This window comes from Ovis aries, chromosome 18 (assembly GCF_016772045.2).
Source record: "Ovis aries strain OAR_USU_Benz2616 breed Rambouillet chromosome 18, ARS-UI_Ramb_v3.0, whole genome shotgun sequence".
Classification (NCBI taxonomy): domain Eukaryota; kingdom Metazoa; phylum Chordata; class Mammalia; order Artiodactyla; family Bovidae; genus Ovis; species Ovis aries.
Genome location: NC_056071.1, coordinates 58,068,023 through 58,095,716, shown reverse-complemented (window position 1 = coordinate 58,095,716; position 27,694 = coordinate 58,068,023). Strand labels below are relative to the sequence as shown.

The 27,694-nt window shown below is 50.9% G+C and overlaps 1 protein-coding gene and 1 long non-coding RNA gene across 6 annotated transcripts in view; one reads left to right on the top strand and one right to left on the bottom strand.

Annotated features, from left to right (window-relative positions):
- Nucleotides 1-3,440: 3,440 nt before the first annotated feature.
- SYNE3 (spectrin repeat containing nuclear envelope family member 3) overlaps nt 3,441-27,694 on the top strand; it is a 108,633-nt gene continuing 84,379 nt past the window's right edge. For 2 of the 5 annotated variants that reach the window (XR_009597268.1, XR_006056889.2), the window contains exons 1-2: nt 3,441-3,481; nt 14,737-14,819. The gene's annotated coding sequence lies outside the window, so the exon portion shown is untranslated. Of the gene's footprint in view, nt 3,482-14,736; nt 14,820-27,110; nt 27,133-27,694 lie in introns of those variants that run through there. The other 3 variants (XM_060401917.1, XM_042235442.2, XM_042235444.2) reach the window with 2 other exon arrangements.
- Nucleotides 6,415-21,390, bottom strand: LOC132658135 (uncharacterized). The gene is made up of 2 exons (XR_009597269.1): nt 21,247-21,390; nt 6,415-15,505 (listed from the first exon to the last, which is right to left on the bottom strand). It is a non-coding gene; the product is annotated as an uncharacterized LOC132658135 (long non-coding RNA).

Below are 27,694 nucleotides of genomic sequence, written 5' to 3'. Positions count from 1 at the left end.
AGAAAGCAACAGTAAACTATCCTGAAAAGCACTAAGCCCTGTAAAGCTAAAGCTAATAATAATAATAAAACTAGTAACATCTGCATGGTATTTTGCAGTTTATAATATATTTTAATCTCATATGTTCTTGCCTATGAAATATTATTGCTATCCCCATTTAACAGATGGGAAAATAAGGTCCTACAATGTTACTTGCTAAGGTTCCCTCAGTCAAGCAGCAGAACTGGGCCTGGGATTTGGGTCTCTCAGCTTTGGCTGATGCTCTGTAGTGAGAGGGACAGTCTGTCTCTATACCACGCTACCCTGTTCAGGCGACAGCCCCTTGGACATAGAATCCCTGCCCTGTGACCTCCTTCCGGGTGACCGTCCTTGACTCATCCTTCTCCATATTCCTATGGGCTAACACGTAGTAGTGCTCAGGAAATGTCTGATGAAACACTGAATAGGGAATTCCCTGGCAGTCCAGTGGTAAAGATTCTGCACTTCCATGGCTGAAGGCCTGGGTTCAACCCCTTTCAGGAACTAAGATCCCACAAGCCCTGTGGCTCAGAATACAAACAAACAAACAAAAAGACTGAATAGCTGTCTGCCAGGAACCATCCTGAGCCTACGGCCCCCAGAACAGTTCATGTGAGCTGGGTGCTCACAATACCAAGCGCAAAACCATTCAAGAGAGCTGGCTATTATTAGACCCACTTAACAGAAAAGGAAACCAAGGTTGAGTAATGAGCTGAAAGTTGCAAACTTGGGCAGTTTGGCACCAGAGCCTGAGCTTTCGGCTCCCCAGTGCAACAAACCAAACCGTCTCTCAGCTTCAACCTTTCAGGAGTGTTGTCAGAGCTGTCTTCATCCTCCTGGCGCAAATCACCTGACCTCTTTCCATCAGAAGAGAACTCATTAAACTTTTCGTAACTTATGGCAAGGATCCTCGCAGAGATTTAACGAGGAGATACATGTGGAAGCATTGGGAAAGCAAAGCACATTTTCCAGATGCCCAGGATTGTAATAATTGTTGAACGCCGTCTGTACCTCCAGCTAGACTGCTGTAATCCCAAAGCCTGTGGTAGCACCCCACAGGAGTCAGGGTGATAATAGGAAACACAATTGGACATCTAGAATAATCGAAGGGCAAGGATGAAAGAGGCCCTTTGTGTGTATCTCCTCTGACCCTGTGAATAATTACAACTTAGTAAATGGGTTCTGAGTAGGAGGTGTGGCTGACACTCAGGCATTTAACTCAGGCTAGTTAACCCAGCCTTAACTCTTGAGCTTTGGCATTTGGAAAACAATTTGCCTTGCCCTCCATTTGGAAAACACACACACATACACACACACACACTGGTCTTGCTTTACAATTTAATCTTAGGACACTGATTTCTACACTGATTTATTCAACAAACATTGATAGAGAGCCTATCAGCCTCACTAAGGAACCAAAAGAGGAAAACACCCTCGGGGAAGCCTTAGATTTGGGACAGTTACCGTCACTTCATGGCAAATAGATGGGGAAACAATGGAAACAGTAAAACAGTGACAGACTTTATTTTCTTGGGCCCCAAAATCACTGCAGATGGTGACTGCAGCCATGAAATTAAAAGATGCTTACTCCTTGGAAGAAAAGCTATGACCAACCTAGACAGCATATTAAAAAGCAGAGACATTACTTTGACTACAAAGGTCCGTATAAAGGTCCGTCTAGTCAAAGCTATGGTTTTTCCAGTAGTCATGTACGGATGTGAGAGCTGGACAAGAAAAAAGGCTGAGCGCCAAAGAACTGATGCCTTTGAACTGTGGTGCTGGAGGAGACTCTTGAGAGTTCCTTGGACAGCAAGGAGATCCAACCAGTCAATCCTAAAGGAAGAGTGAGTGAAGTCGCTCAGTTGTGTCCTACTCTTTGCAACCCTGTGGACTGTAGCCTGCCAGGCTCCTCCATCCATGGGATTTTCCAAGCAAGAGTACTGGGGTGGGTTGCCATTTCCTTCTCCAGGGGATCTTCCTGACCCAGGGCTCGAACCGGGGTCTCCCACATTGCAGGCAGACTCTGAGCCACCAGGGAAGCCCTAATCCTAAAGGAAATCAAGCATATTTATTGGAAGGACTGATGCTGAAGCTGAAGCGCCAATACTGTGGTCATCTGATTCGAAGAGCTGACTTGTTGGAAAAGACCTTGATGCTGGGAAACATTGAAGGCGGGAGGAGAATGGGATGACAGAGGATGAGATGGTTGGATGGCATCACCAACTCAGTGGACATGAGTTTGAGCAAGCTCCCAGAGATAGCGAAGGACAGGGGAGCCTGGCCTGCTGCAGTCCATGGAGTCGCAAAGAGCCGGAATAGACTGAGGGACTGAAGAACAACCACCTAACTCTTCATCTGCAGAATGGGCGCAGCCACACCTAAATTGTGAAGACTGGAATTCACGTGGTACAAGGGTTCTGCAAGTTGTATCCTTCACGTGAGTCGCTTTCATCTCCATTCAAAGGAAACGGAACCTCTCGCGCAAACCTCTAATTACTACTTTGACAAAGATCAGCGCTGGCGGGGAGGACGGTCCAAAGGCCTGCAAGTGCTGGGAGCACAAAGGCAAAGGCGGATAAGATTTAAGAGGTTAAAGAGCTGGGAGTCCCTGGATCTGGGATTCGCCGAAGCGTCGGAGGAAGTGTCCGCTGGAGGGGCGGGGCGCACGGGGAGGCCGAGGAGAGCACATTCGTGGACCTGGGGACTGTGGGAGGTCGATCACGGGCGGGATTCACATTCCTGGTGACTCAGCCCCCATCGCCTCCCCTCGGTATCCTGGGGTCCTCCCACCGGAGCCTGGGGCGGGAACATCCCTGGCTTGGAGGCTCCCGGGACGGTGGAGTGGGAGGGGCCGGATGGGGCGCCCCCACCGTCAGGCTGGTTGATAGGTGTCACTTCCTCCTTGGATTTCGCGCCTCCGGGAGAGGGGTGTCCCAGCCTTTGCCCCCACCTCGGCTCAGAGAGGGCAAGACCCACCAGGCCCCCAACCCCCTCCCTAAGGCTAGGCGCACAGAGGAATTCGGCAGCTCCGCACCGTCTCTAAGGATGAGACCCAGGCGGAGGCAGGAAGGTGGCCAGGACTCAGGGCGGCTCCCGAGCGGGAGAGGGCAGCCCTGGGCGCGTGACCAGGGGTGAGAGTCGGGAGTCCCCATGACAGCGCTCTCTTCCCCTGCACCCCCGGGGAGGGGGTCTGCGAAGGCTCCCGCCGAGCTGAGCCCGGGCCCCCGGGCCCTCCGCCGAGCGCGCGGATCGCCGCGCGCCTCTTTCCTGCCTGCCCAGCCGCCTCGGCAGGGCCCTGGGGGCGGCTCGCGTGGCGGGTCCGGAGGGGACTGGGCGGGGCGGGGGCGTGTCCGGGCCCCGCCCCGGCCCCGCCCCGCTCCGGAGCCGCCCGGGACGCAGGGAGGAGGAGGGTGGCTCGGCCCGGACTGCCCGCGGCGCCGCGCTCCTGCAAGCTCCAGTCCGGGTAAGTGGCGTGGGGCCGGGGGACCAGAACAGGGACCGGAGGGTCGGATCCTCAACACCCACCCCGGCCCAGCCCTGGTGACCCCCCTCACCAACCCCACGCCAGGAATCGTGATCGCCGAAAGTCAAGGGGACCTGGAGAGGCGCGCCGGGGCGCGGGGGCGGGGGCCCTGCTGTGACAGCTGCGGGCGGGCGCGTATTTTTAGTTTAAACCCAACCGTTCCCTGCCGCCTGCGAAATCCCCGAACGTTTTCGCTCCCCGACCCTCCCCGAAGGAGCAGCCCGTAAGCCCCGGGCAGCACGTCCCCGCGGGGTCGGGCGCCGCCTCCAGTCTTCATTCTGCCTCCGCCTGGGGCAAGCGGACCTGTCACTGCGCCGCGTGTCCCCGACCCGGGCGGTGAACGCCGGCGGGAATACCCGCTCCCGGCCACCGCGAGCTCGCTCCGTAGTGCCTGCCTGAGAGATCACCGCACCCGCGGTGGGAAGGGGAAGTCGCACTCGCAGGCAGGACTGGTTTCATTCAGAATCCCCGGAGCTGTGCAGCCTTGGGCAAGCTTCTCCGCCTCTCTGAGCCTCATCCCAGTATCTCTAAAGGCGGGGAGAGTGAGACCAGAAATCTCCTGTAGGGCCTGAAGGAGCCCCAGATGGTTGCCGATTCCTCTTAAGAATCTTCAGATTTTGATTCCGAACAGCGGACCTGGTGTATATGGCCCTTTGGCCAATCCATTAGTACTGAGTGCCCCGCACAGCCCACTGACCTCCGCTCCAAAATTCTATGGCGGGGATTACAGCCCGGCTGGGGTGATCATGAATGTCATTGTTTTACTACTTTGGTCCTGAAGCGCTGGCCCAGGACTGCCCTGGGACCCTCTCCCAGGTTCCTCCTGGCACTACTGATGGGCGTTTTACAGCCAAGGGCTGCCAGTTGGGGAGCCTGACATGCCCACAGGGGCATGCCACATTTCTCGGAATGTCCTCCTAGAAAAGGAGGAGGACAGTCACAAAATCGATGCTTTTCTGAGCCTGGCGGCACAGCCTCCTTCACACCTTAAGAGGAGAGGAAACAGGTCCAGAGAGAGCGAGTGATTTGCCCAGAGCCACACAGCCAAGAACAGAAGTTAACTCTGCAAGGGTCCAGCCTCACCTCCTGCACAGCTGGGGGCACAGCCAACGGCTGGCTATCAGTGGTCAGGAGCTGAGAGGCAGAGCAGGGAGGTGCGCGGCATAAACAGGCGGTTTTGCTCTGTTTCCTGGAACTGTGCCCCCCGTGGGTCTCTCTGACACGTGTAGCTCTGTGCATTCCTCAGGCAGGCCCGCTCTCAGGCAGACGGCCACAGCTGCGCCAAGGCTGCTGGCCCCGGGGCCTTGTTTGCAGCCAAAGAGGCCCCTTGGAGGGCAGCTGGAGCGGGTGTGGGCCAGGAAGGCTTATTTCTGGAACTCATCCCTGTCTTGCTGGGGGTCCTGAGGAGAGGCCCTGCGGATTTGCCGGTGGCTCAGAGGGGGAGTGGTGAGAATCTGGGCTCAGGTTTCTGCCTGGGGGTACAGGCTGGCCTCTAGCCCCTGCAGGCACCCTTGAGGGGAAGTTTGAGTTCCTTCCATCTCCATGGGAACAAGCCTCTAGCCCGGGTGCTTTGCATGTTCTGCCACAGCTGGGGACCTGTCCTTGTCTGGGTGGCCTCCAGATACAGAAACCTGGGGTGGGGGCTTTGGGGAATTATGGCTTGGCTGCGGGATAACCTCCATTCTGGTGAGGCCAGACCGGGCAGGCCCAGAGTCACCTCCAAAGCGGCCTGGAGCCCCTGGGAGCCCCGTGGGCAGAGGGGCCTCCTGTGCGGCTCACGTGTCAGACTGGCTGGCCCAGCCCTGTGTTAACCTTTCCCCAGCTGTGTGACCGTAGAAACGTCACTTCACCTTTCAGAGCTTCAGTTTCTTTCGTCGAGAGATGGGATGACCGTAGCACCTGCTGAGAGAATTAAATGGGACTCGCCTTCAGAAGCGTTCTGTGGGGTGTCAGACTCAGCCCCTGGGAGCAGGTGTCACAGTTCGGGGTGATGGCGGGGGTCTGGTTGGGACACCTGAGCATCCTCCCCTCCTCAATTCTGCCCTCTTCCCCTTTGCTTTGATGTTCCCATGTCTGTCAAATAGCGGGTGGCCTTGGATCACCTCCCTCTGAGCTCTTCCAGCCATGAAAGCTGGTCCTTGACCCAGCGGAGAGATTACAGAGGGGCCAGCAAGGGACTCCAGGGGACTCCAGGCTCAGGAAGCATTTCCTGTCTCTCATCTCCTAGGATTCTGACTGCGGGCCAGGCTGCCACTCCTGGCCCAGGTGCAGATGAAGGGAGAGATTCCTCCGAGGCCAGGAGTGGTAGAGCCAGGATTTGAACTCAGGGCAGCCTCTTTTCTTTTCTTTTTCTTTCTTTTTTTAATTGAAGTGTACTTGAACTCAGGGCTGGATGCTCTTCACTCCAACCACACCGCCTGTCTCAGGACAATCTTATATGTTAATTATCAGGAGAACAGTACTGATGAGGCAGGATCCAGTTGCCATTAAGACTTTGGCATTTGCTAAAAGAAGTGGATTCCAAACCTTTTTTTCTCCCCCTATAACATCTAAAAGGAGCCCAGCTGGACCACTGAGAGAAGAACCTGAGGGGAGCCACTGGAAGTTAGGGAAGTATGTAGCCGCCCTCCCCACCTCTGCCCATCCCCCAAGGAACCTTTGCTTCAAGACTTCGGGATGAATTCCCTTGCAATGAGCAGCTAGGAAGTACACGGGCGGACAGTCCTGGCAGTGGAAACCTTGGTTTTGTCATCTCTACAACAGAGTTAAGAGGTCCCAACACCTCCCTGTGGGATTGCTGGGAGGGTGAGTGAGACATTTGGGGAAAACGCTCAGCAGAATGCCCAGGATGGTGGGAACACGCCAGAAAGAGGCATTATCCTGGTTTTTATTAATGCTAATCCTCCTAATGTCATTGTAACAATGTAGTGTGGCCTGCACCTCTCACGTGTATTTCTGGGCTGCAGATTTGGCAAAGGGAATCCTAGCGTCCCTAAAATACTTTGAAAGACTCGGGGGAAAGGCAGAGAGCCGCTCAGGAAATTAGAGGTCAAAACACAAGCATCCTAACACGAGTTGTTTAGTAATATATATACATGAGATGTGAAATGATGGCAAAGAAGCAAGAAAGTGATAACCTTGAATACAAGTCAAGTATCACCTTGGGCTGCGGGAGAGGAGATTGGGATTGAGAGGGTCATGGTGGGAGGGGGTGGTTACTAGGGAATTCACTTTGTAATTGCTTCGGAGTATAGGTATATTTCATGCACACCTCTCTGTATAGACAATGTTTCACAAATTTAAGGAGGTTAAAAAAAAGGCAGGGAAATGATAATGCAAACAATCTTTGGTAGGAGGAGAGGGTAAAGGATCAGTTTTCTCCCTTCTCAGTGGGATTCCCTGTTTCTGTGGGCTTGTGGGCCTTCTTAAAAAATATTTTTTGGGGCTTCCCTGGAGGTCCAGTAGGTAAGGCTCCACGCTTCCACTGCAGGGGATTTGGGTTTGATCCCTGGTTAGGGACACAGATCCTGCATGCTGTGTAGCCATAAATAAATTTTTTAAATTTATGCTTCATCACTTACAAAATAAGAAAAACATTATATACATATACAATGTGTATAACATATATGTATCTAATATACATTAGATACATATACAAGGGATTCTCTGGTTACTCAGCTGGTAAAGAATCTGCCTGCAATGCAGGAGACTTCGGTTCGATCCCTGGGTTGGGAAGATCTCCTGGAGAAGGGAATGGCTATCCACTCCAGTATTCTGGCCTGGAGAATTCCATGGACTATATCGTCAATGGGGTCGCAAAGAGTCAGACATGACTGAGCGACTTTCACTTTCATATATCAAATCATACATACAAATAAAATTAGAAGATAATATGGAGCATTTTCACAAAAGCTGTCTTAGAAGATCACTCTTCCCAGATTCACATGTTATTCTGGCTGGATTTTAAAAAAATAAATAAAACCGACACAAATCCTGTTGTATAGCAGACACCTGATTTCTCACTGAGGAGTAACCTCCCTCTTCTGAAGTCATAACAAGAAAGTGACCTTAATGATCTACATCTCAGATGATCAACAGGAATTTTTACAGCCCTGGCTTCACGAATTGTGCTTCTGAGTCAGAAAATTCTGACCTGTTTAGCCTGGCAGAACCTCAGGTGCCCTGGGCCCATCTGCTGGTCTCACGGCCGAGGGAATGCGAGGCACATAGTTGGAGCAGACACTTTGCTGCCACACCTGTGTGACTCTTATGAGGACACCACCCACCACACCTGTGCCGCTACGGCAAGGGCCACGGCCTCCTCCAGGCAGGGAAACCAGGAGCTTAATATAATGTAACCAGGAGGTTATATCTGAGGCTAAATTGATGCGATTGTTTTAATTTCAAAAAGTCGGAGGAGAGCTACAACATGCGATGACCACAGCACTTCCAGGGCTTAGGTGGACAGGAACATCATCAAAGGAAATTTGCAAGCAGTGCCTTTCTTCCTGGAAGCCCTCTTAGGGCTCCCCTTACTCCTCTTGCTCTTTGCAGGGTGTGCTTGGTATATTTGTTAGTTACCAAAGCAATTCAGTGCCATGGATGTGTTGATTCCCATTTTTCAGATGGGGACATGTTCAGAGATGCTAACTGTCTTGCCTCAGATCACATAGCAGGTGTGTAATGGGGCAGGAGTTTCACTCCAAGGGAGAACTAACATGACTACCAAGAGACTTTTAAAAAATGTGCTGTGTATGAGCACGTCTTTCACTCCTCAGAAGCCAGAGCCCCCATGGCCCGGCCTGGTGGACCCAGATCCAGGGAGGCTCTGAATGCTGAAGGAGCTAACCATCAGGCTCCCTGCTTTTCAGCCAAACTTGCTCTCTTTGTGACAGGGTGCGCTGAGAATGGGGGAAACCATCCCATCTTGGGACCTAGTGATTCCTGGCCACCTTCTGTCTGCCCAAATCAAAGATGTTCTTCTGTGTGCAGAGGTGTCTGTTCTGACCAACGGGAGTCAAAGGATGGGTGTCCCAGGATTGAGGCTTTAGGGGTTGGCTTTCCCTGGAGGGAGCCCTTGTGCCTGGACACATATGTTCACCTGGGCAGCGGGGACCTGGGGCCAGATCCCAGCCCTGCTCTGTGACCCGGGTCAGCTGGAGCTGGCCAGTGGAGCTGGTGATACCTCCCTGGAGGGCAGGGCTTTTGTGAGGACCCGATGGAAGAACTTGACACAGGAAGGTAGCCTAGAGGCTAGGAAACAAACCCTTCCTGTACGAGCCTGGAGAGCCTGAGTGTGTAATGTTCAAGAAATATTTAGCAGCAACAGCTGCACTGGAGAATAAAAAAATGCCAGAACCTGAGAGAGAATCTCATAGGAGCCCATCGTTTTACCTTTGGGGAAACTGAGTTGCCACTGTGTCTCCAGGAATGACTTGCCCAAGTGTCTTACATTCCTCAGGGCCCATGTGGGACCTGAGACGGTGTCTTCTGGCCCCTGGACCCATACCCTTTCCCCTACAACCAACCACCTTCCCTAAACGTCTGTTTGTTGTAACACAGTTCAGGGTGGTTGCACGGTGAAGATGGGGAGGCTGATCTTCTGGGTTAGGTCCACCTGGAATTGGTGGGTGGGGGTGGGGCGTGAGGGGGCCCTGCCTCTGGTTGAACTCTTAAGTCAGGAGTTTAATGTGAGACCTGGAAAGGTCTTCACACCTCCCTAGTGACATTTGCTGAAATAATGCAACAGGACTGACTCACTGCGGGGGGTGGCCGGGGGGAGCCTCTTTCCTTGTTATTACAAAGCGCTGGCCTGTCTGTGATGATGCAAAGAGCATGCCATTCACAGACCCACTTGACCTTCACCTGGGCCAGTCTCTGTTTCCTGCTCTTTGACCTTTAAAATGGGAGGTTGGAGTTAGAAGATCTCTAAGATGCCTTGACCCTGGAGTGGGCTTCCCTCGTGGCTCAGAGGTTAAAGCGTCTGCCTGCAATACGGGAGAATCCGGGTTCAATCCCTGGGTCAGGAAGATCCCCTGGAGAAGGAAATGGCAACCCACTCCAGTATTCTTGCCTGGAGAATCCATGGATGGAGAAGCCTGGTAGGCTGCAGTCCACGGGGTCACAAAGAGTCAGACACGACTGAGCAACTTCACTTTCACTTTAAGATGCCTTGACCCTGGAGTGGGAAGTGGCAACCGACTCCAATATTCTTGCCTGGAAAATCCCATGGACAGAGAAGCCTGGCGGCCTGCAGTCTGGGGTCACAAAGAGTCTTACACGACTGGTGTCTTAAAATTTGGATGTTTCCTCTCATCCAGGAACCACAGCCTCACAGTAGGTGTTTGGGGATCTTCAGCCTGGTGGCTACAATCTGCCCGCTTTCTCCCACCAGGAGAGGCCAGGTCACTTAATCAGGTAATTCCCTGCTTATCTGCTTCCGATGAGCCCCTTGACCTAAAGGTTAAGTCCCAGGCCTCCAGCCTACGGGCTGACACTTCACGCTTTCTACCACTGGGCTGCCTCCAGGTCCCAGGAGGTCCCATACCTATCCTCATCTTCCCCACCTCCAGACCGATGCTACAGCGGTTACCTGTGCCCAGCTGTCACCTCCCCAGCGAACAGCTGGCTAGGCCTCACCTCCTCCAAAAAGCCATCCTCGACCGTTCAGACAGGCTCTGTTTTCAGGGTCTCATTACGCTTTGCGCGTGATAGATAATTTTCAGTTTTCATGTCTGATTCCCAACTAGCTTAGGACCTCCGTGAAGGCAGGGTCACAGAATTATTTATGCTCACATCCCAGCCAGAGAGGGAGAGCATATTATTATTTAATGAAAAGTCTTTACACCACAAAATAAGATCTGACAAACTCAAGGGGAGCTGATGCTCACAGCACCCTGAATGAAGTGGGCAGGGCACATCAGAGTAATTCCTAGGACACAGAAGAGAAAGGTGGGTTCTCAAGACATGACCTGAGGCTGGGGAGAGAAGGTGTCCCCCACCAGCTCCCTTTGCGGCCCTCGTCAAGGCACCGTCTCCTTGACTGTTGTTGTTTAGTTGCCAAGTCGTGTCCAACTCTTGGTGACCCCATGGACTGCAGCATGCCAGGCTTCCCTGCCCATCACCAACTCCCGGAGCTTGCTCAAACTCATGTCCCTTGAGTTGGTGATGCCATCCTACCATCTCATCCTCTGTCGTCCCCTTCTTCTCTTCCTGCCATCTCCTTGGAGAACAGTCCACTTGCCTGGCCTCTCTGGGGACTGGCCTTGGAACTCTGGGCACATCCCTTGGCTTCTCTGGGACACAGACCTGCTGTTTATTGTCTCTGCTCAGCAAGCCCAGCATTGCCTACTGGGTCTTCCTTCCTGCTCCTCCCTCTGCCTAAAGAGTGCCTCCCCAGACCTTTCAGAGAGGCTGCTCCTTCTTTTCATGGAAATCTCACCTCACAGCCACACCCTCCAGGAGACTGTCCTGCCCACCCAGTAAGCCTACCCAGTCCCCAGCCCCCACACCACTCTGCCCTGTCTCCCCGTTCCATTGTCTCTCTAGCACTTATCACTACCTGAGGTTATCTAAGTTATTTACTGTGGAGCTTGTCTTCTATCTCATCTAACTGAAAATGCCCGGAGGGTGAGTGTTTTCCTGTCCTGAGAGCAGTCTGGTCCTAGTAGCAGCTCAACGCACCTTACGGAATGAGTGAATGGATCAATGAATGAATGAAGGTCCAAGCCGATGGAGTGGACAGGGTACCCTGTAAGCTGCCTCGCTTGGTTTTCTGTCAGTTAGCATCTGGTTAGCTCTTACCAAGGGCTTGCCAGGTGGCATTAGTGGTAAAGAACCCACCTGCCGATGCAGGAGACGTAAGAGATGCAGGTTCACTTCCTGGGACAGGAAGATCTGCTGGAGAAAGGCATGGCAACCCACTCCAGTATTCTTGCCTGGAAACCCATGGACAGAGGAGCATGGAGGGCTACAGTCCAAGGGTTGGAAAGAGTCAGACAGGACTGAAGTGACTCACCACGCATGCAGCCCTTCCTGGACTCTGCATTTTTTCTGTTTTTTCAACAATTTCGTGACGTGTGCTCTGATAGTACCATTTACAATGAGGTTGACTCACCTGTCCTCAGCTAGCTAACAGCGGAGTTAGGAACTGAACTCAGATTATCTGATCCCAGGGTTCAGGCATCAGCCTTCATTGGCCTTTCCAGTCTGGGAGTGCGCACTGGGCAGGACGTGGTGAGTCAGACCCAGAGCTCAGGCCTCCTTACCAGGCTTCTAGTTCTTTCTCTGCAATTCCCAAAGGCTTTCACATTGCCAGGGCATTCCTCAAAGGAAACCCAACCTGAGTGGGCAGCATCATAAGGGTCCAGGAATGCCGTGGGTTCCCCAGAGGTGGGGCACGCCATGGAGCACCCTGCCCTGCCCACGCCCTTTCCCAGCCTGGACCTGAGAGCTGTCGAGAACTTGGTGACCACAAGTCGGCGGTTGTTGTAGGTTGGACGTGAGCCAGTTTGGGGTTGCTGGGTTAAATTCCTTTCCTCAGAACCAGGCAGCCATTGACCCTGGTTTGCATAACTTGCCTTTTTATCTGTTTGTTGATTTCAAACTGAACTTTGCTCAGAAGTAATTTTAGGACATGGATTTTTGAAGAAGTCCATTTTGTGGTGTCTCATCTCCACTCCCTTCTGGATAAAACCACCTGAAGGCCATGTCTTTGCTTGGCGACATGCTCCCTTGAGGAGGGGAGGGTGTCCCCGGGAGTTCCTCTACTTGTCCGCTGTTGGAAGCAGCTCCTGGCTGGAGCCGGCTTTGCTTCAGGAGCCGTAAAGGCACGTGTTTGTGCTGAGGTCTTGGCCCTTCGGCCTGGAAGCCGCTCTCCTTGGGCAGCTGCATCCCTTCAGTTTGCCTGAGTGAGCTGAACACGTCCTTGGCCTGGGCGGGAGGAGTCTGGCTGGGGAGGTGAGCACCTTAGATTGCCCCATTCCTGGGGCCACGGCTCAGAGAGCTCAAAGCTCGGGGAGCTGGGAGGGGGCCCAAGTAAACCTTTTAATTTTGTCCTTTTGGGCTTCAGTTCCCTTCTTGGTTGGGCTTCCCTGGCTCAGATGGTAAAGAATCCGCTTGCCAATTCAGGAGACATGGGTTCCATCCTTGGGTTGAGAAGGTCCCCTGGAGAAGGGAATGGCTACCCACTCCAGTATTCTTGTCTGGAGAGTCCCATGGACAGAGGAGCCTGGTGGGCTACCTTTCATGGGGTTGCCAAGAGTCAAGACACGACTGGGCGCCTAACACTGCCTTGTCTGTAAAGCGGGGGCACGCGTGCTACACTCCTAATTGCGCTTGGGATGTGTGAGCCTGTGTCATGAGCTGCAAAGGGATCCTTAATCAGTGGTTTTGCCCACAGAGCACAGTGTCACCTGCCTCCCTATGCAGTAGAGAGTTCTACTTTGCCTGATTTTTCTTCTGCTCCTTGCCCTGAGGTGTGGGGCCAGCAGCCTGGAATGCTGGGATGAGACAGGCCTGGGCTGGGATCCTGATCCTGCCACCTGCCATGTGGTCTTGGCAAGTCACATAAGCCCCGTGGGCCTGGCTAACTCGATGGTCCAAGGGGGCTGGTCATACCCTCGCTGCAGAGCTGCTGTGAGGGCCCGACATGGTCACAGCTGGACAAGACAGTCCCAGCGCCACGCTGGTGTTTAGAGCAGTTCCAGTCATTTCCTTCTCCAGCCTCTCTGAGCACTCCCTGTTCCCCAGAGGTGCTCCCTCGCTGGGAGGTGACTTTGGCGACAGTGTGGGTCACTTGGAAGTGAGCTCGGCGCTTCCACCTGCCTTGACCCTGGCACTGGGGCTTGTTGGTTCTAGCGCAGCTGCTGGTGAGTCAACCCAGGCTCAGGTGTTCTTGGCTGAAGCCCATCCGTGGGTGGGCGAGCGGCTGGAGTGGGCCCAACGAGGCTGTCCACTCAGAGGACTCTTGGGGTGTGCAGGGTGCAGACCGCATTCCTCAGTCTTTGATTTTCCCTCCCAAGGTCCCAGCCATTCCTAACAGCCAGTGCAATCTTTCATAGATTGCATCTTTCTATGCAATGTTCTTTCATAGATTTAACTATGGGAAAAAATTCAATGCCGCCACTTCAGTTCCGTTTGCCCTATTCCCAGCCCGACCTCGGGGTCCTTCTCGGTACAGCACAGGGGCTCAAACTAGGCCAGAGCTCTGAGTCTGGATGCGGGAGGCAGGGGCTACCTGTAATTGACAGGATGCCTGTGGTGGCACAAGTTCAGAGCACAGGTGATCCAATTCCCTTTTCCACCTTCCTTTTGACTTTTCATCTTTCTGATTATCCGATGTTCTTATAATCACCTGGATGCCACCCGAGGCTAATGGGTGACTCTCTGGACTTGGGGTTGCTTATCTGTATTTAGTAAAAGCTCCCCATGTGGTACTGTTGCACTGGAATGGTTGGGAAGCACTGGATTTTGTACGGAGACCATCTCGGTGTGGAGCTGGTCTGGCCTGACACCTCTCTGACACGTGTCCATCTCTCTCCATGCCCTGACTACCAGATAGAATTATATAAAGTGTTTATATTCATTGCATTTATTCCTTTTGATGTTCTATACATGCCAATTGACTGTCACCCTGGCTTTCCTTTTAAAGTAAAAATAAAAGGTCCCCTCTTGAAATCATTTTAAGTTTCAGTGGGTTAAGTGTTTTACAAATGAATGGGAAAAATAATAGTGCAAGCATCCCCAGATGTAGCCCAAAGCATGGATGTGACGTACAAATGGCCAAAATGTGTGAAAACATGGAACTAAATGACTTCCAAGGGCCCCTCAAGGCCTGACACTCTGATGGGTCCAAGGGACACTCACCATAGCTGCCTAAAAAGATGGGCAGATGGCCTGGAAGTTTCATATGGGGGAGTGGACTAGAGGGTGACAATGCATAGTGAAAGGGTCCCCCTGTCTTCCTTTACTCCGTGGCACCCCCAGACAGTGCTCTGTTCCAATGCACGTGTCCATCACTACCTCCCTCAGTCCTAGAGGAAAGCTGGGGAACTCCCTGTCCAGCACTCCAATGAAGATAGTGCTCAGTCGTGTCCGACTCTTGCGATCCCATGAACTGTAGCCTGCCAGGCTCCTCTGTCCATGGGATTCTCCAGGCAAGAACACTGGAGTGGGTTTGCTCTTTCCTTCTCCAGGGGAACTTCCCAACCCAAGAATTGAACCCAGGTCTAGCACTCCACCAAGGCTGTTTTCCTGGAGACATTGCTACACAAACCTGGTAAGTGCAAACTTACCATGATCTTGTTGCCAAACTCATGTTCAGCTGCTCATCGATGAAGAATCCAGTAATGAGAGACAGGTATTGTATAAAAGGAAAGATACTTTTTAGAGGAAACCAGCAATCCTGGGGAGAAGGTGGACTCATGTCCCAAAGAACTGACTTCCCCTAGTCAACCAGGGGCGGAAACTTCTAAAGGGGAGTTTCAGAAGTGCACATGAGGTCAGGAGCTACATGCAGAATAGTACAGTCAGCTCTGACAGTCATCTTGAAAGTGGTCATGGGATGGTCTGATCAGCATTATCTTGACTGATTAAAGTACAGTTAATTTTCAGGTCCAAGGTCAGTTCTCCTTTTCTTTCTTCTCTCTTTCTTCTTTTTTTTTTTTTTTTGGCATGCTGCACGGCTTGTGGAAATTTAGTTCCCCAACTAGGATGGAACCCACATCATTGGCAGTGAAAGCGTGGAGTCCTAACCACTGGGCCACTAGGGAATTCCCAGTTTGTTCACATTTTCTTGAGGTCGGTACTGGGAATTGTGGAAGATAGATCAGCTTCTGTCATGGATACAGTCTGGTCATCGCGGAATTAACTTCTTCCACCTGGTGGGTGTTTCAGTATCTCAAGGCTAAAGCCTTTAAAAAAAAACTCAAAAGCTTTGGCCTCTCTGAGCCGCAGTAGTCTCATCTGTAGAGAGACGATAGTAGTGAGAACAATCACATCAAGGAAATAAGTGTTACAAGACTTAGCTCACTCCTGGCACAGAGCACACCCTTCAGAAAGGTTAGCCTTAGCTGTTTCCTCTCGCTTCCATGGAGTTCAAGAGTACAGGTGGCCGGGGACACTTTATTCCTTTATCAGCAACCCTGCACAGTAGGTTTTATTTGGCACTTTATGGAGGAGGAGCCCGAGTGTTAGTTACTTAGTTCGTTTGTCAGCAATATCAGGTCTAGCATTACGAGGGGAGGAAACTGATGGGGGAACTCCTGGGCTGGCTGTGGAAACTTGGGCAGGTGGCTTAGCCCAGAGAAGTTACAGAGCTCGTCCAAGGATGCGAGCTAATAATAAATGGTAAAGCTAGAAGATGGTGTCTTGAAAGATCTATCTTTTTCTATTTGATGCCCTTGCAGGGGACCAGAGCAGAGAATAAATCTAGTTTCTTGAGGGTCTTGTTGGATGTGGTTAATTTAATCATCTTTTCCTTTAGAGTTGGACTCTTGTAACTTCTCCACACTGTGCCTCAGATTCTTGGGGAGACCAGCCTCATTTGGGGGACCTCACAGCCCTCCAGCAGCTTGGGGAGGGACCAGGCTGAGGGGCTCTGTGAATATCTTAGGGGGAATGTTGTTGCTCTGCATGGAGCTCTGGTTTAGAAGCCCCAGCCTGGAAATAGGCATCCGTGCAAGACTTTACATTTTTCTGAGTCCCCTTGGGAGAGAGCATCTGTGGTGTGTGGCTCTACAGAGCTAGTGGGGAAGGTTCTGGAAGGCTGGATGAAAAATGAAATCATCAGGATCTTGGGAAGTAAATACCAAAGGTGGGTTCCTGACCAGTTTTATGCCTTCATTTTCACTTCTGTAAAATGATGATAGAAAAGGCAACATTAGCTGCCTGTTGCTTGAACTTAGCACGTGCATCGGGCGCTTACCGTGGGTGTGGGTCTCTGAGCTCACAGAGGAAGGCTAGGGAGGAAGCCTGACCTTGGATCGGGAGGCTTCTGGAGATAAAGCTCAGACAAGGGAAACAGTGACGGGATCCGAGAGCCTGCAGCCCCTGGGGGAGGTGGGCTGATCAGAGAAGGGAGGACCTGGACTCACCCATCACTGTGCCCTCTGTTCCCTCTCTGTTACCTGGAGAAAAGCTGCCCTTGACACAGGCTGCTGGAAACCCAGCCGCCACCTGTCAGTGGCTGAGAGGGGGAAGGGTATCGGGAATGTAGGGGGAGCGGTGTTGGGAGGGGACATAAAGGTGGAAGTGTGACCAGCTGTTCCCAGTTTGCCCAGGACTGAGGGGTCTCCGGGGACCCAGGACTTTAGGGGCTAAAGCCAGGGAGTTCAGTTCAGTTCAGTTGTGTCCGACTCTTTTTGACCCTATGAGTCGCAGCACGCCAGGCCTCCCTGTCTATCACCAACTCCCAGAGTTCACTCAGACTCACGTCCATCGAGTCAGTGATGCCATCCAGCCATCTCATCCTCTGTCGTCCCCTTCTCCTCCTGCCCCCAATCCCTCCCAGCATCAGAGTCTTTTCCAATGAGTCAACTCTTCGCACGAAGTGGCCAAAGTCCTGGAGTTTCAGGGAAGCCCTATGCAAACCAGGATGGGTGGGTCCCCCTAGTTAGTCAGAGTTCTGCCATCCTGACTGCAGCTCTGGGCAGCCTGGGTCATGATGGACAGTGAGCCCCTGTGCACAAAAGATGAAGGACTCTGCTGTCCCCAAGTCTGTGAGCACAGGAAGGCAGGAACCACCCCATCCTCCGGTGGTCCCTGTCTGTCCCTGTGCACAGAGCGGTTAGTAAATGCTATAGGGATGAAGGACTGAGAGCTGAGGGTCTCTGCCTTCACTTCCTCCATGCTGGGGACAAAGCACTCAGCTGCAGACATCCCCAGTGGTCCAGTGGTTAAGAATCTGCTCGCCAAGGCAGGGACGCAGGTTCGACCCTACATGCTGAGGGGTCACTAAGACTGTGGGCCACAACCACTGAGCCTGTGCTCTAGAGCCTGGGAGCCGCCGCTGCTGAGCCCACGTGCCACAGCTACTGAAGCCTGTGTGCCCTAAAGCCGCAGCAAGAGAGGCCACCACAGTGAGAAAGCCGTGCCCCGCGAGAGTGCAGCCCCTGCTTGCCAAAGCTGGAAAGGGCCTGCTCTTAGTAACAAAGACTTAGTACAGCCAAGAGAAGACATTACTTGGAAGCCAGTTCATGCTTTGCTACTTTGCACATGCTGTTCCCTGTCTTGCATGCCCTTCCCACCCTCGGCAGTCTTACCATGCTGTGTACCCTCTGAGCAGAAGGTTAACCCCCTAATTTCTCTGTTCGTTCATCTCCCCCCACACACACGTGGTGAGCTCCCCAGGGGAAAATCCTAGTTTCGTGTTTTCTCTGCTGCACCACTTGGCACCTATAAAGGTTTCTTGGACAAACGAAGGGCGCTGAATACACAGAGCAGAGATTCATTCATTCACTCACCACCTCCTTGCTGAGCGCCTACTGCACACCAGATGCTATGCTAGACAGAGGGATGGAAGAATGGACACAACTGGATATTTTGCTCTGATGGAACTTACATTCTAGTAGGTTCTAGAATCATCAACCTTCAACCAGCAAGCACTAAGTAAACAGACCCTATCAGGAGGTCACCTGCTGTGAACAAAATGCAAAGGAGAAGCGGCATCACCCAGCCCTGGGCAGCTGCTGGTGGGCTGGAGGCCGCAGGTCCGTGGAGGGGAAGTGGTTCAGGCCCAGCATGTGTGGCTTGCCTCCCATGGACGCAGAAAGGATGCACCTTCCCCTGGGTGGTGGCAGCCCTACTGTTGAGTGTGGTCTACTCAGGAGGGTAGCATTTGCCTTTCATGCAAACCTGGTAGGCTATCAGTCCGTGCAAGAAAATCCACTAAAGGGGACTTCCCTGTTGGTCCAATGGTTAAGAATCCACCTAGCAGCGCAGGGGATGTGGGTTTGATTCCTGATCGGGGAACCAAGGTACCACTTGCTGTGGAGCAGCTAAGCCCGAGAGCCACAGCTAGAGAGTCCATGCACTGCAACAGAAAAATCCCACGTGATGAAACGAAGATCCTGACTGCCGCCCTAAGACCCGATGCAACCGAAGAAATAAGTAAACGTCCAAAAGGAAAAAAGGAAAAAAAAAATCTACCAAAGCTAGCATTGTGCAAGAGGAAGGAAACGCAGTTTAGAAGGCCACGTGGTGTTTTTGTGCCTGGTGGGGGAAGCCCCGTATGTCTGCCCCGGGCCCTTGCAGTGGGAGTGCAAAGAGCCAGGCTCACGTGCTGACCACCCCTCCCCACCGCTGGGTGGGGGAGCTTGCCTGGCAGGAGGAGGAAGACCAGGGGCTCTGCTAAGGGATTGTCAGAGAGCCCAGTTTCTTCTGGGGAGAGGGATTAAGCCCCCTGCATCAGGGGCATAAGGAGGGAGAGAAGTCTGGCACTGCACACCACAGTAGGGTGTTGTCTGCTGGGACTGATGGGGAGCTCAGCCCCAGACACAGGCCCGTTGGGCGGAAGGAGTGGAGTCCAGGAGTGCCAAGCACCCCTTTCCTGGGAGAAACGCTGCTCCAGAGCCCCCCGTGGCTTCTCCCGGGGTGCTGGTAGTTCCTGGTGCTGACGTCCAAGGGGGCACCTCTGCCTCTACAATGGACCTGGCTAACCCCCGCAGGTGACCTCCTCATGGTGCCCTTTCCCCCGGAGAGTGAGGAACAAGTGAGTCCCCAAGGCTGATGCCCTTGGCTTCACAGAAACACGTCGTGAACCTGGCGTCTGAAGCTCTGGCAGGAACCGGCCTGTGCTAATTATAATCTGCACAGCCTGCTAACGATTGACCTTAGACTCCAGGGAGGCGAAGGCTCCTGGAGGAAGGTCTCAGGGTGCTCTAAGGCATCTGGACGCGAGGCAGGGGTTCGTGGTGCAGAGGATGGCTCTTCTGGACTCTTCAGCGGACACCACCTTGCAGCTCCAGCAGAAGGGAGACAGTTCTAAACTCCCGGGCTCTGCTGAAGGACTGTTGGGGAGAATGAGGCCGCCTGATTGCCTTCTGTGTGACCTTGGGCAGGTCATGTAAGGACCTTGATTTCTTTATGTAAAGAAGACCGTCATTCTTACTTAAGAGGAGTTGGGAGACCTCCATGAGCTGTGTGCGAACGCCTGGCACAGGGACTTACACCTGGAAGATGCTCAACAGTGTTAGTTCTCAGCCTGTTACTCTCTGAAAAAATCCTGGAGGGCTTCCTGGAGGTAGTGATGTGGAGCTGATGAGTGAATGCCAGCAGGCAAAGAAGAGCACTGAGGGGAGAGGCCACATGGTGTGTACAAGGAGCCCCGGGGAGCTTTGGCTCCGAAAGAGGAGGTGGGAGGCAGTGAGAGGTGAGGCTGCAGAGATGGATGGAGAAGGACCACAACTTTCCCAGGACACGCTGCGGACTTTCTCAGGTGTGGGCTGCGGAGCCCTGGAGGGATTAATTTAAAAAGGCCTTTGACTCTGAGCCTTAGATGCCAAAAAGAGAGGGCTGTGGTCCTTCTGCCTCCTCAAGGCTGGCCAGGAAGAGGCATGCTGGTGCCTGAGCCCCTACAGGGCCGTGGGTCTCCCCTGGGTTCAGCCAGTGCTGCTCCAAGAACTCACTTACTCTGAAAACTCCCATTTGGAACAAACCCAGTTTCCTGATGGCTCAGACGGTAAAAGAATCTGCCTGCAATGCAGAAGACCTGGGTTTGATCCTGGGTTTGGGAAGATCCCCTGGAGGAGGGCATGGCAACCCACTCCAGTATTCTTGCCTGGAGAATTCCATGGCAAAGGAGCCTGGCGGGCTACAGTCCATGGGGCCGCAGAGCTGGACATGTCTGAGCAACTAACACTAATTAACTATTACCAGCTGCCTTCCTTAGACTGTTCTTCTCACAACTGGGGTGCTATTTACTGAAAAAAAATTGTTTTTTAAAGTTTTTTTGTTTTTTTTAAGTGGACCATTTTTAAAGTCTCTGTTAAGTTTGTTACAACAATTGCCTCTGTTTTATGTTTTGGTTTTGGTTTTTTGGCCACAAGGCATCTGGGATCTCAGCTCCCTGACCAAGGATTAAACCCACACCCTCTGCCTTGGAAGGCAGTCTTAACCGCTGAACTGCCAGGGGAAGTCCTGTGGAGTACGATTTATTAAATGAAAGTGGAGTTCAAGTTGCTCTGTATCCTTTTGTAAACCAAACCTGAAAACCATAGGAGGGGTTTTCCTTAGTTGGGAAGTAAAGCATACCTCGTTCCTGGGGATGATAAAGACCACGGTCAGTGCAATCTGGCCTGTGTGAGTCCTGTGGATGTGAGAGCTGATGCTTTATATGGAGGGTCTACTGGGCCCCAGGCTCAGTGCTAGGCCTTTGCATGCTTGTTGGTGCCATTGATACCCTCACTTTATAAACAAGGAAACAGAGGAACGGAGAGGATGATAAGCTTGCCTGGGGTCACACAGCTAGTAAGGTGGAGAAGCTAGATTCAGTTCCATGCTGGCCATACTTCATAGACCACCTTTTCTGTGCAGCCTAATATGAAAGCTGGGCTTCCCCATTTAAACTTATTTTTAAAAGTCTAATGGAACTGTGAAATCTCTTAATTTGTTGCTATTGATAGCTTGTACCCAGCTCTAAAGTTTTTTTTAATTTTCTTAAAAATGGCTACTACAGCCTTAAAGAAATTGACATGTAAAAAATGTACCTGTGGTTCCAGTGCTCTGAGAGAACTTCTTCCTTTTTTTCTGCTTTCCTTTCAATCCTTATCTTTTTTTGACACAGTTTTTGTATAATTCGCACAGCAAGTGTTGGCAAACAGCAGCCCACTGTCCACATGCTGCATGATTTTGTCAACAAGGTTTTATTGGAACACTGCCACACTCATCATTTACATACTGTCTGGCTGTTTTCACACGACAGCTACAAATTTGAATAATTGTGACAGAGACCATCTGGCTTTGCAAAGCCTAAAATATTTACCATCTCACCCACTCCAGAAAAAGTTTGCAACCCCTGGTCCAGAGGGCAAAGAGTTTTAATTGGAGTATAGTTGATTTACAGTTCTGTGTTAGTTAGCAAGGTGATTGATTCAGTTACGCACACAGATACAGGTGCTCAGTTGCTAAGTCGTGTCTGACTCTCTGACTCCATGGACTGTCGCCCACCAGGCTCAGACTTTGTCCATGGGATTTCCTAGGCACAAATACTGGAGTGGGTTGCCATTTCTTTCTCCAGTGTATATACCTATGTATATATAAAAATATATATATGTGTTTTCATATTCTTTGCCATTATATCAATAGTTTATTATAAGATTCTGAATATAGTTCCCTGTGCCATACAGTAGGACCTTGTTACTTATTTATCTTATATATAGTAGTTTGTATCTGTTAATGCCAGACTCCTAATTTATTCCTTACCTCCCTTTCCCTTTTGGTTACCGTAAGTTTGTTTCTTTTTTTAGATCTGTGAGTCTATTTCTGTTCTGTAAGTAAGTTCATTTGTGTTGTATTTTAGAATCCACGTATAAGTGATCTCACCTGGAATTTGTTGTTGTCTGCCTCAGTGGGATCATCTCTAGGTCCATCCATGTTGAGCCAACAATTATTCCATTGTTTTTTATGGCTGAGTGGTATTCCATTGTGTCTGGGTGTGTGTCTGTGCGCATATGTATGCTACATCTTTATCCATTCATCTGTTGATGGACATCTAGGTTTCTTCCATGTCTCGGCCACTGAAATAGTACAGTGTGATCTTTTTCCTCTTCAGACACAGCAGTAGCATTCATATCATGTTTCTCAGTGTAAATGGCCCAGAAAATTCCATGGGATGGATGTCACCAAATTCCCTTAACCATTTTCCTTTTGCTGGACAGTTAAATGACATCTTTTCCCCCCTCAATTTGCAGATTTGTATTTATCTAAAACACTTTAAATAATGCCTACTGCTTACCAGCACTGTTTATCAATAATACTCAATCAGACCAATGATAAGAAGTTCATACAATTATTACTCCCATTTCACAGATGGGAAAGTGAAGTCAGAAGAATCAAATCTGCCTTATTTTTCAGCAGGAGAGTTGGGTCTGAATCTGCTTGGCCAGTTGATTCTGAGGCTATGCTCCTAGCAGCTGTTAGGAAGAGTCCTGGGTGAGGCAGGCCTTTGTGACTGTGGCTGTGTGGGGGTGGAGGGGGATGTCCAGCCCAGTGACTCACCAGGAGCGAGCCCCACCCTGCCCGGCCCAGCCCAGCCGGCCCACCCCACATCACTCACATTTGCTTAGCCCCTGGTCTTCCTTATTACAGGCCAGGCAGCTACGGCCACGTGACCACAAACTTTGTTTCTTAGTGGAAAACAGCCCCCAAAAGAAGCCCAGCTACTGACCCTGAAGGAAAAGATGATTTCTGGTCAGAAAAATGCCACTTGGGAGGGATAATACAAGAATAGATGAGGCTCTCCTTTGTGGCCAAAAGAGTACTGATCTTGCGCAAACGTTAAATCGGTGATAAATTGGCAAGTGTTCTAGGTGAACTGAGAGGAACAACCAGAATGGGACGTAACCATCCAGCAAAATGGCAATGGTTAAGGAAAGTTTGTGACATCCTCTCCAGGGAATATTCTGGGTCATTTACAAGGAGAAATGTTAATAATTAACACCAGGGGCTGGGTGTAGCCCTAGTCAAGGAACTGTGGGAAGCTGATGGGACCTGTAGATCTTGCCAGGAGAACAAACATAAATGCAAAATGCTGTGTGAAATTTTAGGGGCCCACGGAGCCTACATAGCCCAACTCAGGGGTTCCACCTGTTTTGGGGGGTGCATGCTTAGTCGCTCAGTTGTGTCCAACCCTTTGCAACTCCATGGACTGTAGCCTGGTAGGCTCCTCTGTCCATAGGATTTTCCCAACAAGAATTCTGGAGTGGGTTGCCGCTTCCTCCTCCAGGGGATCTTCCCCACCTGGGAATCAAACCCATGTCTCCCACATCTCCTGCGTTGCAGGTGGAATCTTTGCCACTGAGCCTCTGGGGAAACCCGGGGTTGTTGGGAGAGGCAGGTTAAAACCTCTGGTCCACAGAGACATTTTGAAAAGTGAATTTAGTGAGTGCTACTCACGGGATGTTTGGGAAGTGAGCTGGTGGATTTCAGAGGGTCGCAGGCTGAGAAATGCTGTGCTGCAGAGATTGGAGGGGAGGTGGGGGCAGGAGGGAGACTTCGTGTGTTGAGAACACTCTGAACGCTGTGCCTACCTTCCAACCTGAGCTATCAGGTCACCCAAGGGTACAGGATCTGGTTGGTTCTGTTCACTGCTCTGATTTTCAGCACCAACCACAGGATCTGGTGTAGAGCAGGCATTGAAACCAGATTTGTCATTAAATGAATTGAGCGTCTCGCGAGCTCTGGAGCAGAGAGCAATCGGCCGGGCGTGGTTCTGGGTGAGATGAGATGGTGGCCTCCCTCTGCTTGCTCACTCGGGTCCTTTGAGGGCACAACTGTCAACATCACCCACGGGTGGATGGAGTGAGAGACATAAAGAGGGGTAAGCCAGAGAGAGCTGAGTTTTTCTCGGCCAGTTCCTGGAAGCCTAGGCCAGGCCCCCGCAGCCTGGCTGGTGTCCCTGCTGATCTGATTTGTTTCGAGCCTACACTGAGAGGCCTGGCATCACCAGGCCCATCGAAGTCCCTGCAAGCCAGGCATAGCTCTTGGCTTGTGCTCCATCTCAGGTGTGCTCAGAGGGCCCAGCCTGGGCTCGGTGCCTCGTCGGTCTGATCCACTGGGGTTCACCCCCACGCCCACCTCCGCACCAGTCGAGTGTGGGATGGGCCATCCTGCTCTGACTCAAAGAGGAACCCCCACTTCTTTCGCCTTCCTGACTCACTTCCTCCTTTTGCAGGTCACTTTGTAGCATGGCACAGCTGCCGGGGCCCCACAGGCCTGGGCTCGCTCCCGCCTCAGTAGCTGTCTGGCCTGAGCCCGAGAGCTGGCCCCTCTGAGCCTCAATTTCCCCATCTGTGAGGTTACACGGTCGCCCCTTCCTTGGAGGTTGGTGGGTAATTGACGCACCACATCTGCCCAGTGCCTAGCACTCAGCAGGTGCCTTATACATGGGAACTCTGGGTGACATCTTCCCCAACACACAGGGGCTTCCTTTGTCATCCAAAGGTCAAGACTCATGAGGACCTTGACATTTACCCAAGCGCAATCATAGGGTCACGGATGACCTGGGGTGGGGATGAGGGGGAGCAGGCGGAATCCTGGTTACCCACCAAACAGCACTGGGTGTGGTAAGCAACTGGGGGCTTTGCTGGGAGGGGCCCGTGGGGACCGGCGTCGGGGACAGACACCCTGGGGAGGGACAGCTGCCCCCCACCGCTCATCAGATGCTACAGTTGGAGTCAGCTGCTAGTAGGAAAAGATCCTTGGATCTGAACTCTGGTTTCTTTGTCGAGGAGCAGGTTTCCAATAAAAACAATGCCTGGGAGTAAACGGCACTTCACAGGGTTGAATGAAGGTGCCAGGTTGTTAGGAGCCTTTTCAGAGCAATATTGTGTCCAGATAGTTGGTCAAAGGCTGCCCTCTGTTGCTTGTGAGTCTGTCACTGACCAGAGCCTGCCCCTCCCTTGCTCACAGACCCTCACCAGCTCCCTAGCGCCCACAGTGAAGTTGGTGCACCCCTTTGAATCCTGAGCTATTCAGGCTCCCCCCACCTGCCTCTCGGACATGGCGTCCTTTTTTAAACATTACATTTCTGTCTTTTTTTTTTAAGGTTGGCTTTATTTATTTTAAATTTACTTCGTTATTTTTGGCTGGGTTGGGTCTCTGGGAGTTGGTGATGGACAGGGAGGCCTGGCGTGCTGCAATTCATGGGGTCGCAAAGAGTCAGACACGACTGAGTGACTGAACTGAACTGAACTGGGTCTTCATTGCTGCATGGTCTTTTTCTAGCTGTGGTATATGGGTTTAGCTACTCCTCAACACGTGGAATCTTCCGGGATCAGGGATCGAACCTGTGTCTCCTGCATTGGCAGGTGGGTTCTTTTTTATTTTGATGGATTTCACCATTTTTAAAAATTTATTTTTTTTTTATTGAAGGATAATTGCTTTACAGAATTTTGTTGTTTTCTGTAGCAGGCAGATTCTTAACCTCTTGACCACAAGGGAAGTCATGATTGTTTCTTTAAGAAAAGAAATAATTTTATTGATATATATTTCAAAATACAATTTAAATGGGTACATTTGAAGTGCACAATTTGATGCCTCTTTGTATATTCACAAATCTGTACAAACATCACCACAATCATCTTTAGAATATTTTTATTACCTCCCCCCAAAAACCTATACAACCCCCAGTTTGCCCATGCCTCCACCCACCCAACTCCAGCCCTAGGCTGGACTCATTTTCTTTCTGTCTCTGCAGACCTGTTCTACACATTTCATATAAGTGAAAGAATACAATACGTGGTCCACTGAATTGTGATCGGCTTCTCTGGTTTAGCATCATATTTTCAAAGTTCCCGTATGCTGTAGCCCCATCACTACAGTATTCCGTTTTTATTGCTGAGTAATATTCCTTGGTATGAATATAACACATTAATCCATTTGTAAGTTGATGGACATATGAGATGTTTCTACTTTTTTGGTTCTGATGAACATTTGTGTACAAGTCTTTGGGGGACATATATTTTCATTTCTCGGGAGTATGCCTAGGGGAGGAATTGCTGGGTCATGTGCTAACTCCATGTTTAATCATCTGAGGAGCTTCCAGACTGTTCTCCAGAGTGGCTGTACTTTTTATAGTCTCACCAGCAGTTGTGTTTCACTTTCGGCATCTTCACCGATACTTTGTTATTGTCTGTCTTTTTGATTATAGCTAGTGTTACTGGAGTGAATGGTATCTCCTTTTGGTTTGAATTTGCATTTCCCTGATGGCTAATGATATTGAGCATCTTTTGATGTGCTTATTGACTATCCATATGTACATCTTCTTTGAAGAAATGTCTATTCAGATTTTTTGCCTATTTGATAATTCGGTTTTTGTCTTTCTAGCATATGATTTGCAAAAATTTTCTTCCATTCCGTGGGTTGTCATTTCACTTTCTGGATGGTGTCCTTTGAAACACAAAAGTTTTTGATTTTGATAAAGTCCAGGTTGTCTATTTTTTTTTTTTTTTTGGTTATTTGTACTTTTGGTGTCACTTCTATGAAATCATTGCCTAATCCAAGGTCATGAACATTTATGCCTATGTTTCCTTCTGTGAGTTTTATAGTTGGGGCTGTTACAATGTGGCCTTTGATCTATTTTGAGTTAATTTTTGTATATAGTGTGAGGTAGTGATCCGGGTTCATTCTTTTGCATGTGGATATCCATTTGTCCCAGCACCATTCATTAAAAAGACTAGTCTTTCCCCACTGAATTGTCTAGGCACACTTGTTGCAAATGAATTGTCTGTAAATATGAGAGCTGATTGTTACTTAGCTGTGGGTTATTTTGAAGAAATGTAATGTTTCCTTCAGAGGCCCAGGATCCCAGGATGTTTTTATACCAAGATGCGTCTTGGCCATAACTCTGCCACTGAGCTACGGCAAGATCTTGGGTGAGTCTCTCTCCTTCTCTAAGCCTCAGTCTCCCCATCTGTAAAATGGCACAGCTAGATAAGAAGATTCCCAAGAAGTGGTCCAGTTATTACATGGTGAAATGCAGGGAGGTTTCCGCAGTACTTTTCACCGGCTCCTGGAGGTGTCTATCGCTAAGCCTCTTGGGACAGTTTCAGGAACTCCCTATCCTGGTCTGACCTCATGGGAGCCAACCTTGTTTTTTCCAAGAAAGTTAGTGTCAGGCTCACTGAGTAAGCATCATTGTTATCCTTCAGCCCTGGGTATACAGAGCGGGTGGGACATGGCCTCCGCCCTTGAGAGCAGCAGTCTAATGCAAAGACAAACATCAACAACAGGCATGGAGCTGAGCTGGGCCAGCTGGTTGGCGCTGTTTATCAAGGGCTGCAGCTGCAAGGAGGGGCAGGGGCGGATGGCAAAACTCGGTTTAGCGGATTGGGCCACAGGCCCGGCCCAGATGTGAACGTTTGCTCTAGGCGGTATCTGGGAACAGTAGGATGAGCTGTAGCGTATATGTCACAGCCCTTTCATCCACCCAGCAGC